This window comes from Argiope bruennichi, chromosome 11, assembly GCF_947563725.1.
Source record: "Argiope bruennichi chromosome 11, qqArgBrue1.1, whole genome shotgun sequence".
Lineage (NCBI taxonomy): Eukaryota > Metazoa > Arthropoda > Arachnida > Araneae > Araneidae > Argiope > Argiope bruennichi.
The window spans coordinates 30,863,738-30,877,061 of NC_079161.1; the positions used below are offsets into that span (position 1 = coordinate 30,863,738).

The following is a 13,324-nucleotide window of genomic DNA, read 5'->3' on the forward strand; positions in this document are numbered from 1 at the left end:
ATCTAATGGCGTCATGGCCAAACTTCTGGACATTTATTAATAAACAAATAAATGTCTTAAAATTAAGAGCATCAAATGTCTGAATATTTACAAAGTGAAGTCTTACTTCACCTCAAATCGATTACCAAGAGATTCTAGTGCAATAAAAGCGAGCTACAGTCACATAAATAAGGCATTTAATTTCTTGTCGGAATCTATAAACTGTATCCATCAAGTATTAGTGCGATTTGCATAAACGAAAAGAATTTTCGTAAGTAGCTAATAGAAAAAAATTGAAATCCGACGATATGAAATACGTATTGAAAGCTTCTGATCTTGTTGTTAATATTGGGAACCACTCAGATCGAGTTCCTTCCATCTCCCAGCCGCAATGGCCAGAGAGTGCGATCATCAACGGCTGCTCGACACTCCGAAGAGCACCAAAGAGCCACTTTCACGCTCAGGAAGAAACCCCATCTCACATCATCGTGGTTGGGTTTTCTGCGAGGTTCGGTGAGTGAACCTCTAATCATACTATAGAAATGATCCTATGAAGTATGATCTTAGTTAAAATCAGAAGAGAAAAAATTCTTATAGCAACCATCTCCTATTTTTAAAGTGGTAGCTAATTTGGTGTAAATGGATTTACAATGGTATTATTATTTCTTTTTCTTTTTGCTTTACAAAGTGTTGCAAATCAAAGAAATGGTTTTTTAAAAACTAAATCAAAAGTTTTTTTTTTTTTCAATAGGAAAAGAGAATGTGCTATATAAATATTTATGCTTTAACATATTTCTATCATATGGAGTGAAGCCAAGATTTCTTAATCCCTTCATAGAGCCATCCGATGACTCATTAGAGTAGATGGCAGACTTGCGCATTCTAATTTAAATTTTAATCAGTAACATCCAATTGTTCTGCCAGGGGGAAATAAATTAGTTACACTTATTTTTCAGTATTATCGAAAACGAAACTGTCATGTAGGCCCTCAAACCCTTCTAAATACTGTTCGTTTAAAATATTGGCCAATTGGTGGCAGAAATGCTGCGCGCAAAGTCGTTCACGAATGTGTTAAATGCTTCCGAAACAAGCTCGTTATCGCGAATCAAATTATGGGAGACCTTCCAGCAGATAGAGTTACACCTAGTTCAGCATTTTTAAATGTAAGGATAGATTTATGCGAGCCGTTCGAAATTAAATTTAAGGAGCAAAGAAAAGGTACTCTTCAGAAAATATATGTTGCTTTATTTGTATGTATCGCAACCAAAGCTGGACACATAGAGTTTGTCCCGGATTTAACTATGAAGCTCTAATCGCAACGCTATTAAGAATTTTTTCGCGGCGTGGCAAAAGCTCCACAATTTTTAGCGATAATGCTACTAACTTTGTAGGTGCTTCTGCAGAGATTGAATGCATATACAAATTAATGATAGGTAGTGAAGACGTTTCGAATATGCTTTCCTCCGAAGGTATCAGATGGAAATTTTTGCCCCCTAGGACTCCCAATTTCGGCGATCTTTGGGAGGCTGGCGTGAAGGCTTTTTAATATCATTTTAGGAGAATGGTAGGTCCTGCAAGACTAACGCTCGATGAGTTTTTAACAGTAATTACTCAGATTGAGGGCATCCTCAATTTGCGACCCCTCTCTCCTCTATCAACTGATTCTGACAAAATGCAAGTATTAGCTCCAGGCTATTTCCTCGCAGGAAAACATATCAATTCTATCCCAGAACCTAACTTCATCGACAAAAAAGACAGTCTTCTCAATCGATGGCAACGAATTCAAAAGTTAGTGCAAACTGTTTGGAGACATTGGCAAAACAGTTATATGAGCCATTTACAACAGCGCTCAAAGTGGCTGCTTAAAAAACAAAATTTAACTCCTGGCATGCTACGTTCTAATAAAGGACATTCAACTTCCAACTTACCAATGGCCTTTAGGTCGAATCATTAAAGTAATTTCAGGCTCAGATGGTGATGTCAGAGTAGCAGATATACGCACTGCAAAAGGAAATTTTAGAAGACCTACTTCTAAAATTTGCATTTTACCTATTGTAGATAATTTTCATTTGAATTGAAACGTTCATTTGTATTTGTTTAATTACGCTAATTGTATTTATTATGCAAATTATTATTATGTTATTTGTTTGTTTTTTACTCTTATGTGTCAAAATTAGTGATGTAACTTTATATACAATTTTTTTTTATATTGAAACATATGCATATTTCAACGCCAGGCGGGTTGTTCCGTACTTGTAAAATCACGCCTTTAGCGCACTTTGTAACTACGCCAACCTGGCAACCATGTAATATCTCAGAACAGTTCTAAAATTGTCTCGTTAAGCACGCATAAAATTAAACGCATTTTTACAGTCCGCTTATGCTTTTCATTCACCAACGCAATTTCGTACAATATGCTAATAGCCAAAGTATAAAATGCTTTATTTATTTTTTTGCGCCCTTTCATTATAAACTAAGAGAAATCGTAAGCAATAGAAATTGAACAATTAAGAAAATGTAAAATTTTGCATGCATTCAAATCAGCACAAAGGTTTGTAATCAATAATTTTTCTAATAGAAGTCTTACAGTAAGCTTAGCATGCTGATAACCACAATTTCAAATAAGTTCATATTTCAGCACCGTTTCGCTACGTTTACCGTTCTGCAAGTTAAATTACGAGAATTCGGAAGGGATCTCAAACAATTAAGAAAATACAAATTCTTGCATGGATTTAAAACATCAGTCTTGGAAAGGCTTTTAATCGCAATTTTTTTATTTTATTTCGAGGAGTGTTGAATAACAATGTTTTAAGAGTCTCATTTAAACCGCAACACTTCTTTTCAAAAATTGCGCCTACTTTTTCTTCTTAAAGTAGAACAAGGATATGTTTTGCAGTGAAATTATAAAAGATAATTAAAAAGCGCAACGAAAGCAGCAGAAGAAATAAGCCTTTTCCCTGCAAGGGGAGTTGGAAGATGATCGCTTAAGCTGCCACTAGGGGTCGCTGCGATCGCTTGAAACAGTCGCAACGGCGATATCCGTATGTTTCTGCTTTTTGTAATATAATCCCACCGAAGCGGGATTCCAAAAATTGGATGAGGCTCATTAAATTGTTCCTCTCCACGGTAATCTTTAGTAAAAGGCGAAAGATTAGCACGATATTGAAGAGAAACCAGAGCATACAAACAGAGAGTTTTCCAAATTCTATATACACTTGTAAATAATTTTAATAGTGGTACTTTTTCTGCACATGGAATGGAGGTTTAGTTTCATCCTTAAAATATTTTGGTCTAGAGAATCTCTTTGTGTTAAAAATAAAATTTTGTAAAGTCCTGTGGATATTTATCTTTTTGCGGAGTAGAGGGTTCATAATCAATGCACTAACAGATCAGTGAATTGTTTTTAAAGCTTCTCATTAAAATTGTGTCTTAAAGTGGGGTGCAATGTAGCAGGCTTGCACCCTGGTTAACACTAAATCTGTTATGGCTTTGCCTCTTTCCTTGTTGGAAAGCTAGATATCTAATGGCGTCATGGCCAAACTTCTGGACATTTATTAATAAACAAATAAATGTCTTAAAATTAAGAGCATCAAATGTCTGAATATTTACAAAGTGAAGTCTTACTTCACCTCAAATCGATTACCAAGAGATTCTAGTGCAATAAAAGCGAGCTACAGTCACATAAATAAGGCATTTAATTTCTTGTCGGAATCTATAAACTGTATCCATCAAGTATTAGTGCGATTTGCATAAACGAAAAGAATTTTCGTAAGTAGCTAATAGAAAAAAATTGAAATCCGACGATATGAAATACGTATTGAAAGCTTCTGATCTTGTTGTTAATATTGGGAACCACTCAGATCGAGTTCCTTCCATCTCCCAGCCGCAATGGCCAGAGAGTGCGATCATCAACGGCTGCTCGACACTCCGAAGAGCACCAAAGAGCCACTTTCACGCTCAGGAAGAAACCCCATCTCACATCATCGTGGTTGGGTTTTCTGCGAGGTTCGGTGAGTGAACCTCTAATCATACTATAGAAATGATCCTATGAAGTATGATCTTAGTTAAAATCAGAAGAGAAAAAATTCTTATAGCAACCATCTCCTATTTTTAAAGTGGTAGCTAATTTGGTGTAAATGGATTTACAATGGTATTATTATTTCTTTTTCTTTTTGCTTTACAAAGTGTTGCAAATCAAAGAAATGGTTTTTTAAAAACTAAATCAAAAGTTTTTTTTTTTTCAATAGGAAAAGAGAATGTGCTATATAAATATTTATGCTTTAACATATTTCTATCATATGGAGTGAAGCCAAGATTTCTTAATCCCTTCATAGAGCCATCCGATGACTCATTAGAGTAGATGGCAGACTTGCGCATTCTAATTTAAATTTTAATCAGTAACATCCAATTGTTCTGCCAGGGGGAAATAAATTAGTTACACTTATTTTTCAGTATTATCGAAAACGAAACTGTCATGTAGGCCCTCAAACCCTTCTAAATACTGTTCGTTTAAAATATTGGCCAATTGGTGGCAGAAATGCTGCGCGCAAAGTCGTTCACGAATGTGTTAAATGCTTCCGAAACAAGCTCGTTATCGCGAATCAAATTATGGGAGACCTTCCAGCAGATAGAGTTACACCTAGTTCAGCATTTTTAAATGTAAGGATAGATTTATGCGAGCCGTTCGAAATTAAATTTAAGGAGCAAAGAAAAGGTACTCTTCAGAAAATATATGTTGCTTTATTTGTATGTATCGCAACCAAAGCTGGACACATAGAGTTTGTCCCGGATTTAACTATGAAGCTCTAATCGCAACGCTATTAAGAATTTTTTCGCGGCGTGGCAAAAGCTCCACAATTTTTAGCGATAATGCTACTAACTTTGTAGGTGCTTCTGCAGAGATTGAATGCATATACAAATTAATGATAGGTAGTGAAGACGTTTCGAATATGCTTTCCTCCGAAGGTATCAGATGGAAATTTTTGCCCCCTAGGACTCCCAATTTCGGCGATCTTTGGGAGGCTGGCGTGAAGGCTTTTTAATATCATTTTAGGAGAATGGTAGGTCCTGCAAGACTAACGCTCGATGAGTTTTTAACAGTAATTACTCAGATTGAGGGCATCCTCAATTTGCGACCCCTCTCTCCTCTATCAACTGATTCTGACAAAATGCAAGTATTAGCTCCAGGCTATTTCCTCGCAGGAAAACATATCAATTCTATCCCAGAACCTAACTTCATCGACAAAAAAGACAGTCTTCTCAATCGATGGCAACGAATTCAAAAGTTAGTGCAAACTGTTTGGAGACATTGGCAAAACAGTTATATGAGCCATTTACAACAGCGCTCAAAGTGGCTGCTTAAAAAACAAAATTTAACTCCTGGCATGCTACGTTCTAATAAAGGACATTCAACTTCCAACTTACCAATGGCCTTTAGGTCGAATCATTAAAGTAATTTCAGGCTCAGATGGTGATGTCAGAGTAGCAGATATACGCACTGCAAAAGGAAATTTTAGAAGACCTACTTCTAAAATTTGCATTTTACCTATTGTAGATAATTTTCATTTGAATTGAAACGTTCATTTGTATTTGTTTAATTACGCTAATTGTATTTATTATGCAAATTATTATTATGTTATTTGTTTGTTTTTTACTCTTATGTGTCAAAATTAGTGATGTAACTTTATATACAATTTTTTTTTATATTGAAACATATGCATATTTCAACGCCAGGCGGGTTGTTCCGTACTTGTAAAATCACGCCTTTAGCGCACTTTGTAACTACGCCAACCTGGCAACCATGTAATATCTCAGAACAGTTCTAAAATTGTCTCGTTAAGCACGCATAAAATTAAACGCATTTTTACAGTCCGCTTATGCTTTTCATTCACCAACGCAATTTCGTACAATATGCTAATAGCCAAAGTATAAAATGCTTTATTTATTTTTTTGCGCCCTTTCATTATAAACTAAGAGAAATCGTAAGCAATAGAAATTGAACAATTAAGAAAATGTAAAATTTTGCATGCATTCAAATCAGCACAAAGGTTTGTAATCAATAATTTTTCTAATAGAAGTCTTACAGTAAGCTTAGCATGCTGATAACCACAATTTCAAATAAGTTCATATTTCAGCACCGTTTCGCTACGTTTACCGTTCTGCAAGTTAAATTACGAGAATTCGGAAGGGATCTCAAACAATTAAGAAAATACAAATTCTTGCATGGATTTAAAACATCAGTCTTGGAAAGGCTTTTAATCGCAATTTTTTTATTTTATTTCGAGGAGTGTTGAATAACAATGTTTTAAGAGTCTCATTTAAACCGCAACACTTCTTTTCAAAAATTGCGCCTACTTTTTCTTCTTAAAGTAGAACAAGGATATGTTTTGCAGTGAAATTATAAAAGATAATTAAAAAGCGCAACGAAAGCAGCAGAAGAAATAAGCCTTTTCCCTGCAAGGGGAGTTGGAAGATGATCGCTTAAGCTGCCACTAGGGGTCGCTGCGATCGCTTGAAACAGTCGCAACGGCGATATCCGTATGTTTCTGCTTTTTGTAATATAATCCCACCGAAGCGGGATTCCAAAAATTGGATGAGGCTCATTAAATTGTTCCTCTCCACGGTAATCTTTAGTAAAAGGCGAAAGATTAGCACGATATTGAAGAGAAACCAGAGCATACAAACAGAGAGTTTTCCAAATTCTATATACACTTGTAAATAATTTTAATAGTGGTACTTTTTCTGCACATGGAATGGAGGTTTAGTTTCATCCTTAAAATATTTTGGTCTAGAGAATCTCTTTGTGTTAAAAATAAAATTTTGTAAAGTCCTGTGGATATTTATCTTTTTGCGGAGTAGAGGGTTCATAATCAATGCACTAACAGATCAGTGAATTGTTTTTAAAGCTTCTCATTAAAATTGTGTCTTAAAGTGGGGTGCAATGTAGCAGGCTTGCACCCTGGTTAACACTAAATCTGTTATGGCTTTGCCTCTTTCCTTGTTGGAAAGCTAGATATCTAATGGCGTCATGGCCAAACTTCTGGACATTTATTAATAAACAAATAAATGTCTTAAAATTAAGAGCATCAAATGTCTGAATATTTACAAAGTGAAGTCTTACTTCACCTCAAATCGATTACCAAGAGATTCTAGTGCAATAAAAGCGAGCTACAGTCACATAAATAAGGCATTTAATTTCTTGTCGGAATCTATAAACTGTATCCATCAAGTATTAGTGCGATTTGCATAAACGAAAAGAATTTTCGTAAGTAGCTAATAGAAAAAAATTGAAATCCGACGATATGAAATACGTATTGAAAGCTTCTGATCTTGTTGTTAATATTGGGAACCACTCAGATCGAGTTCCTTCCATCTCCCAGCCGCAATGGCCAGAGAGTGCGATCATCAACGGCTGCTCGACACTCCGAAGAGCACCAAAGAGCCACTTTCACGCTCAGGAAGAAACCCCATCTCACATCATCGTGGTTGGGTTTTCTGCGAGGTTCGGTGAGTGAACCTCTAATCATACTATAGAAATGATCCTATGAAGTATGATCTTAGTTAAAATCAGAAGAGAAAAAATTCTTATAGCAACCATCTCCTATTTTTAAAGTGGTAGCTAATTTGGTGTAAATGGATTTACAATGGTATTATTATTTCTTTTTCTTTTTGCTTTACAAAGTGTTGCAAATCAAAGAAATGGTTTTTTAAAAACTAAATCAAAAGTTTTTTTTTTTTTTCAATAGGAAAAGAGAATGTGCTATATAAATATTTATGCTTTAACATATTTCTATCATATGGAGTGAAGCCAAGATTTCTTAATCCCTTCATAGAGCCATCCGATGACTCATTAGAGTAGATGGCAGACTTGCGCATTCTAATTTAAATTTTAATCAGTAACATCCAATTGTTCTGCCAGGGGGAAATAAATTAGTTACACTTATTTTTCAGTATTATCGAAAACGAAACTGTCATGTAGGCCCTCAAACCCTTCTAAATACTCTTCGTTTAAAATATTGGCCAATTGGTGGCAGAAATGCTGCGCGCAAAGTCGTTCACGAATGTGTTAAATGCTTCCGAAACAAGCTCGTTATCGCGAATCAAATTATGGGAGACCTTCCAGCAGATAGAGTTACACCTAGTTCAGCATTTTTAAATGTAAGGATAGATTTATGCGAGCCGTTCGAAATTAAATTTAAGGAGCAAAGAAAAGGTACTCTTCAGAAAATATATGTTGCTTTATTTGTATGTATCGCAACCAAAGCTGGACACATAGAGTTTGTCCCGGATTTAACTATGAAGCTCTAATCGCAACGCTATTAAGAATTTTTTCGCGGCGTGGCAAAAGCTCCACAATTTTTAGCGATAATGCTACTAACTTTGTAGGTGCTTCTGCAGAGATTGAATGCATATACAAATTAATGATAGGTAGTGAAGACGTTTCGAATATGCTTTCCTCCGAAGGTATCAGATGGAAATTTTTGCCCCCTAGGACTCCCAATTTCGGCGATCTTTGGGAGGCTGGCGTGAAGGCTTTTTAATATCATTTTAGGAGAATGGTAGGTCCTGCAAGACTAACGCTCGATGAGTTTTTAACAGTAATTACTCAGATTGAGGGCATCCTCAATTTGCGACCCCTCTCTCCTCTATCAACTGATTCTGACAAAATGCAAGTATTAGCTCCAGGCTATTTCCTCGCAGGAAAACATATCAATTCTATCCCAGAACCTAACTTCATCGACAAAAAAGACAGTCTTCTCAATCGATGGCAACGAATTCAAAAGTTAGTGCAAACTGTTTGGAGACATTGGCAAAACAGTTATATGAGCCATTTACAACAGCGCTCAAAGTGGCTGCTTAAAAAACAAAATTTAACTCCTGGCATGCTACGTTCTAATAAAGGACATTCAACTTCCAACTTACCAATGGCCTTTAGGTCGAATCATTAAAGTAATTTCAGGCTCAGATGGTGATGTCAGAGTAGCAGATATACGCACTGCAAAAGGAAATTTTAGAAGACCTACTTCTAAAATTTGCATTTTACCTATTGTAGATAATTTTCATTTGAATTGAAACGTTCATTTGTATTTGTTTAATTACGCTAATTGTATTTATTATGCAAATTATTATTATGTTATTTGTTTGTTTTTTACTCTTATGTGTCAAAATTAGTGATGTAACTTTATATACAATTTTTTTTTATATTGAAACATATGCATATTTCAACGCCAGGCGGGTTGTTCCGTACTTGTAAAATCACGCCTTTAGCGCACTTTGTAACTACGCCAACCTGGCAACCATGTAATATCTCAGAACAGTTCTAAAATTGTCTCGTTAAGCACGCATAAAATTAAACGCATTTTTACAGTCCGCTTATGCTTTTCATTCACCAACGCAATTTCGTACAATATGCTAATAGCCAAAGTATAAAATGCTTTATTTATTTTTTTGCGCCCTTTCATTATAAACTAAGAGAAATCGTAAGCAATAGAAATTGAACAATTAAGAAAATGTAAAATTTTGCATGCATTCAAATCAGCACAAAGGTTTGTAATCAATAATTTTTCTAATAGAAGTCTTACAGTAAGCTTAGCATGCTGATAACCACAATTTCAAATAAGTTCATATTTCAGCACCGTTTCGCTACGTTTACCGTTCTGCAAGTTAAATTACGAGAATTCGGAAGGGATCTCAAACAATTAAGAAAATACAAATTCTTGCATGGATTTAAAACATCAGTCTTGGAAAGGCTTTTAATCGCAATTTTTTTATTTTATTTCGAGGAGTGTTGAATAACAATGTTTTAAGAGTCTCATTTAAACCGCAACACTTCTTTTCAAAAATTGCGCCTACTTTTTCTTCTTAAAGTAGAACAAGGATATGTTTTGCAGTGAAATTATAAAAGATAATTAAAAAGCGCAACGAAAGCAGCAGAAGAAATAAGCCTTTTCCCTGCAAGGGGAGTTGGAAGATGATCGCTTAAGCTGCCACTAGGGGTCGCTGCGATCGCTTGAAACAGTCGCAATGGCGATATCCGTATGTTTCTGCTTTTTGTAATATAATCCCACCGAAGCGGGATTCCAAAAATTGGATGAGGCTCATTAAATTGTTCCTCTCCACGGTAATCTTTAGTAAAAGGCGAAAGATTAGCACGATATTGAAGAGAAACCAGAGCATACAAACAGAGAGTTTTCCAAATTCTATATACACTTGTAAATAATTTTAATAGTGGTACTTTTTCTGCACATGGAATGGAGGTTTAGTTTCATCCTTAAAATATTTTGGTCTAGAGAATCTCTTTGTGTTAAAAATAAAATTTTGTAAAGTCCTGTGGATATTTATCTTTTTGCGGAGTAGAGGGTTCATAATCAATGCACTAACAGATCAGTGAATTGTTTTTAAAGCTTCTCATTAAAATTATGTCTTAAAGTGGGGTGCAATGTAGCAGGCTTGCACCCTGGTTAACACTAAATCTGTTATGGCTTTGCCTCTTTCCTTGTTGGAAAGCTAGATATCTAATGGCCAAACTTCTGGACATTTATTAATAAACAAATAAATGTCTTAAAATTAAGAGCATCAAATGTCTGAATATTTACAAAGTGAAGTCTTACTTCACCTCAAATCGATTACCAAGAGATTCTAGTGCAATAAAAGCGAGCTACAGTCGCATAAATAAGGCATTTAATTTCTTGTCGGAATCTATAAACTGTATCCATCAAGTATTAGTGCGATTTGCATAAACGAAAAGAATTTTCGTAAGTAGCTAATAGAAAAAAATTGAAATCCGACGATATGAAATACGTATTGAAAGCTTCTGATCTTGTTGTTAATATTGGGAACCACTCAGATCGAGTTCCTTCCATCTCCCAGCCGCAATGGCCAGAGAGTGCGATCATCAACGGCTGCTCGACACTCCGAAGAGCACCAAACAGCCACTTTCACGCTCAGGAAGAAACCCCATCTCACATCATCGTGGTTGGGTTTTCTGCAAGGTTCGGTGAGTGAACCTCTAATCATACTATAGAAATGATTCTATGAAGTATGATCTTAGTTACAATCAGAAGAGAAAAAATTCTTATAGCAACCATCTCCTATTTTTAAAGTGGTAGCTAATTTGGTGTAAATGGATTTACAATGGTATTATTATTTCTTTTTCTTTTTGCTTTACAAAGTGTTGCAAATCAAAGAAATGGTTTTTTAAAAACTAAATCAAAAGTTTTTTTTTTTCAATAGGAAAAGAGAATGTGCTATATAAATATTTATGCTTTAACATATTTCTATCATATGGAGTGAAGCCAAGATTTCTTAATCCCTTCATAGAGCCATCCGATGACTCATTAGAGTAGATGGCAGACTTGCGCATTCTAATTTAAATTTTAATCAGTAACATCCAATTGTTCTGCCAGGGGGAAATAAATTAGTTACACTTATTTTTCAGTATTATCGAAAACGAAACTGTCATGTAGGCCCTCAAACCCTTCTAAATACTCTTCGTTTAAAATATTGGCCAATTGGTGGCAGAAATGCTGCGCGCAAAGTCGTTCACGAATGTGTTAAATGCTTCCGAAACAAGCTCGTTATCGCGAATCAAATTATGGGAGACCTTCCAGCAGATAGAGTTACACCTAGTTCAGCATTTTTAAATGTAAGGATAGATTTATGCGAGCCGTTCGAAATTAAATTTAAGGAGCAAAGAAAAGGTACTCTTCAGAAAATATATGTTGCTTTATTTGTATGTATCGCAACCAAAGCTGGACACATAGAGTTTGTCCCGGATTTAACTATGAAGCTCTAATCGCAACGCTATTAAGAATTTTTTCGCGGCGTGGCAAAAGCTCCACAATTTTTAGCGATAATGCTACTAACTTTGTAGGTGCTTCTGCAGAGATTGAATGCATATACAAATTAATGATAGGTAGCGAAGACGTTTCGAATATGCTTTCCTCCGAAGGTATCAGATGGAAATTTTTGCCCCCTAGGACTCCCAATTTCGGCGGTCTTTGGGAGGCTGGCGTGAAGGCTTTTTAATATCATTTTAGGAGAATGGTAGGTCCTGCAAGACTAACGCTCGAAGAGTTTTTAACAGTAATTACTCAGATTGAGAGCATCCTCAATTTGCGACCCCTCTCTCCTCTATCAACTGATTCTGACAAAATGCAAGTATTAGCTCCAGGCTATTTCCTCGCAGGAAAACATATCAATTCTGTCCCAGAACCTAACTTCATCGACAAAAAAGACAGTCTTCTCAATCGATGGCAACGAATTCAAAAGTTAGTGCAAACTGTTTGGAGACATTGGCAAAACAGTTATATGAGCCATTTACAACAGCGCTCAAAGTGGCTGCTTAAAAAACAAAATTTAACTCCTGGCATGCTACGTTCTAATAAAGGACATTCAACTTCCAACTTACCAATGGCCTTTAGGTCGAATCATTAAAGTAATTTCAGGCTCAGATGGTGATGTCAGAGTAGCAGATATACGCACTGCAAAAGGAAATTTTAGAAGACCTACTTCTAAAATTTGCATTTTACCTATTGTAGATAATTTTCATTTGAATTGAAACGTTCATTTGTATTTGTTTAATTACGCTAATTGTATTTATTATGCAAATTATTATTATGTTATTTGTTTGTTTTTTACTCTTATGTGTCAAAATTAGTGATGTAACTTTATATACAATTTTTTTTTATATTGAAACATATGCATATTTCAACGCCAGGCGGGTTGTTCCGTACTTGTAAAATCACGCCTTTAGCGCACTTTGTAACTACGCCAACCTGGCAACCATGTAATATCTCAGAACAGTTCTAAAATTGTCTCGTTAAGCACGCATAAAATTAAACGCATTTTTACAGTCCGCTTATGCTTTTCATTCACCAACGCAATTTCGTACAATATGCTAATAGCCAAAGTATAAAATGCTTTATTTATTTTTTGCGCCCTTTCATTATAAACTAAGAGAAATCGTAAGCAATAGAAATTGAACAATTAAGAAAATGTAAAATTTTGCATGCATTCAAATCAGCACAAAGGTTTGTAATCAATAATTTTTCTAATAGAAGTCTTACAGTAAGCTTAGCATGCTGATAACCACAATTTCAAATAAGTTCATATTTCAGCACCGTTTCGCTACGTTTACCGTTCTGCAAGTTAAATTACGAGAATTCGGAAGGGATCTCAAACAATTAAGAAAATACAAATTCTTGCATGGATTTAAAACATCAGTCTTGGAAAGGCTTTTAATCGCAATTTTTTTATTTTATTTCGAGGAGTGTTGAATAACAATGTTTTAAGAGTCTCATTTAAACCGCAACACTTCTTTTCAAAAATTGCGCCTACTTTTTCT

General features: G+C 35.3%; 7 non-coding genes across 7 annotated transcripts; all 7 read right to left on the reverse strand.

Moving 5' to 3' along the window:
• Positions 1-333: 333 nt before the first annotated feature.
• Positions 334-544, reverse strand: LOC129957826 (small nucleolar RNA U3). The gene has a single exon (XR_008782928.1). It is a non-coding gene; the product is annotated as a small nucleolar RNA U3 (small nucleolar RNA).
• Positions 545-3,045: 2,501 nt separating this feature from the next.
• Positions 3,046-3,161, reverse strand: LOC129957886 (U5 spliceosomal RNA). Its single transcript, XR_008782986.1, has one exon. It is a non-coding gene; the product is annotated as a U5 spliceosomal RNA (small nuclear RNA).
• A 669-nt stretch (positions 3,162-3,830) lies between these two features.
• Positions 3,831-4,041, reverse strand: LOC129957827 (small nucleolar RNA U3). Its single transcript, XR_008782929.1, has one exon. It is a non-coding gene; the product is annotated as a small nucleolar RNA U3 (small nucleolar RNA).
• A 2,500-nt stretch (positions 4,042-6,541) lies between these two features.
• LOC129957887 (U5 spliceosomal RNA) lies at positions 6,542-6,657 on the reverse strand. The gene has a single exon (XR_008782987.1). It is a non-coding gene; the product is annotated as a U5 spliceosomal RNA (small nuclear RNA).
• Positions 6,658-7,326: 669 nt separating this feature from the next.
• On the reverse strand, positions 7,327-7,537 carry LOC129957828 (small nucleolar RNA U3). The gene has a single exon (XR_008782930.1). It is a non-coding gene; the product is annotated as a small nucleolar RNA U3 (small nucleolar RNA).
• A 2,502-nt stretch (positions 7,538-10,039) lies between these two features.
• On the reverse strand, positions 10,040-10,155 carry LOC129957889 (U5 spliceosomal RNA). The gene has a single exon (XR_008782990.1). It is a non-coding gene; the product is annotated as a U5 spliceosomal RNA (small nuclear RNA).
• Positions 10,156-10,816: 661 nt separating this feature from the next.
• On the reverse strand, positions 10,817-11,027 carry LOC129957842 (small nucleolar RNA U3). The gene has a single exon (XR_008782944.1). It is a non-coding gene; the product is annotated as a small nucleolar RNA U3 (small nucleolar RNA).
• Positions 11,028-13,324: the final 2,297 nt, after the last annotated feature.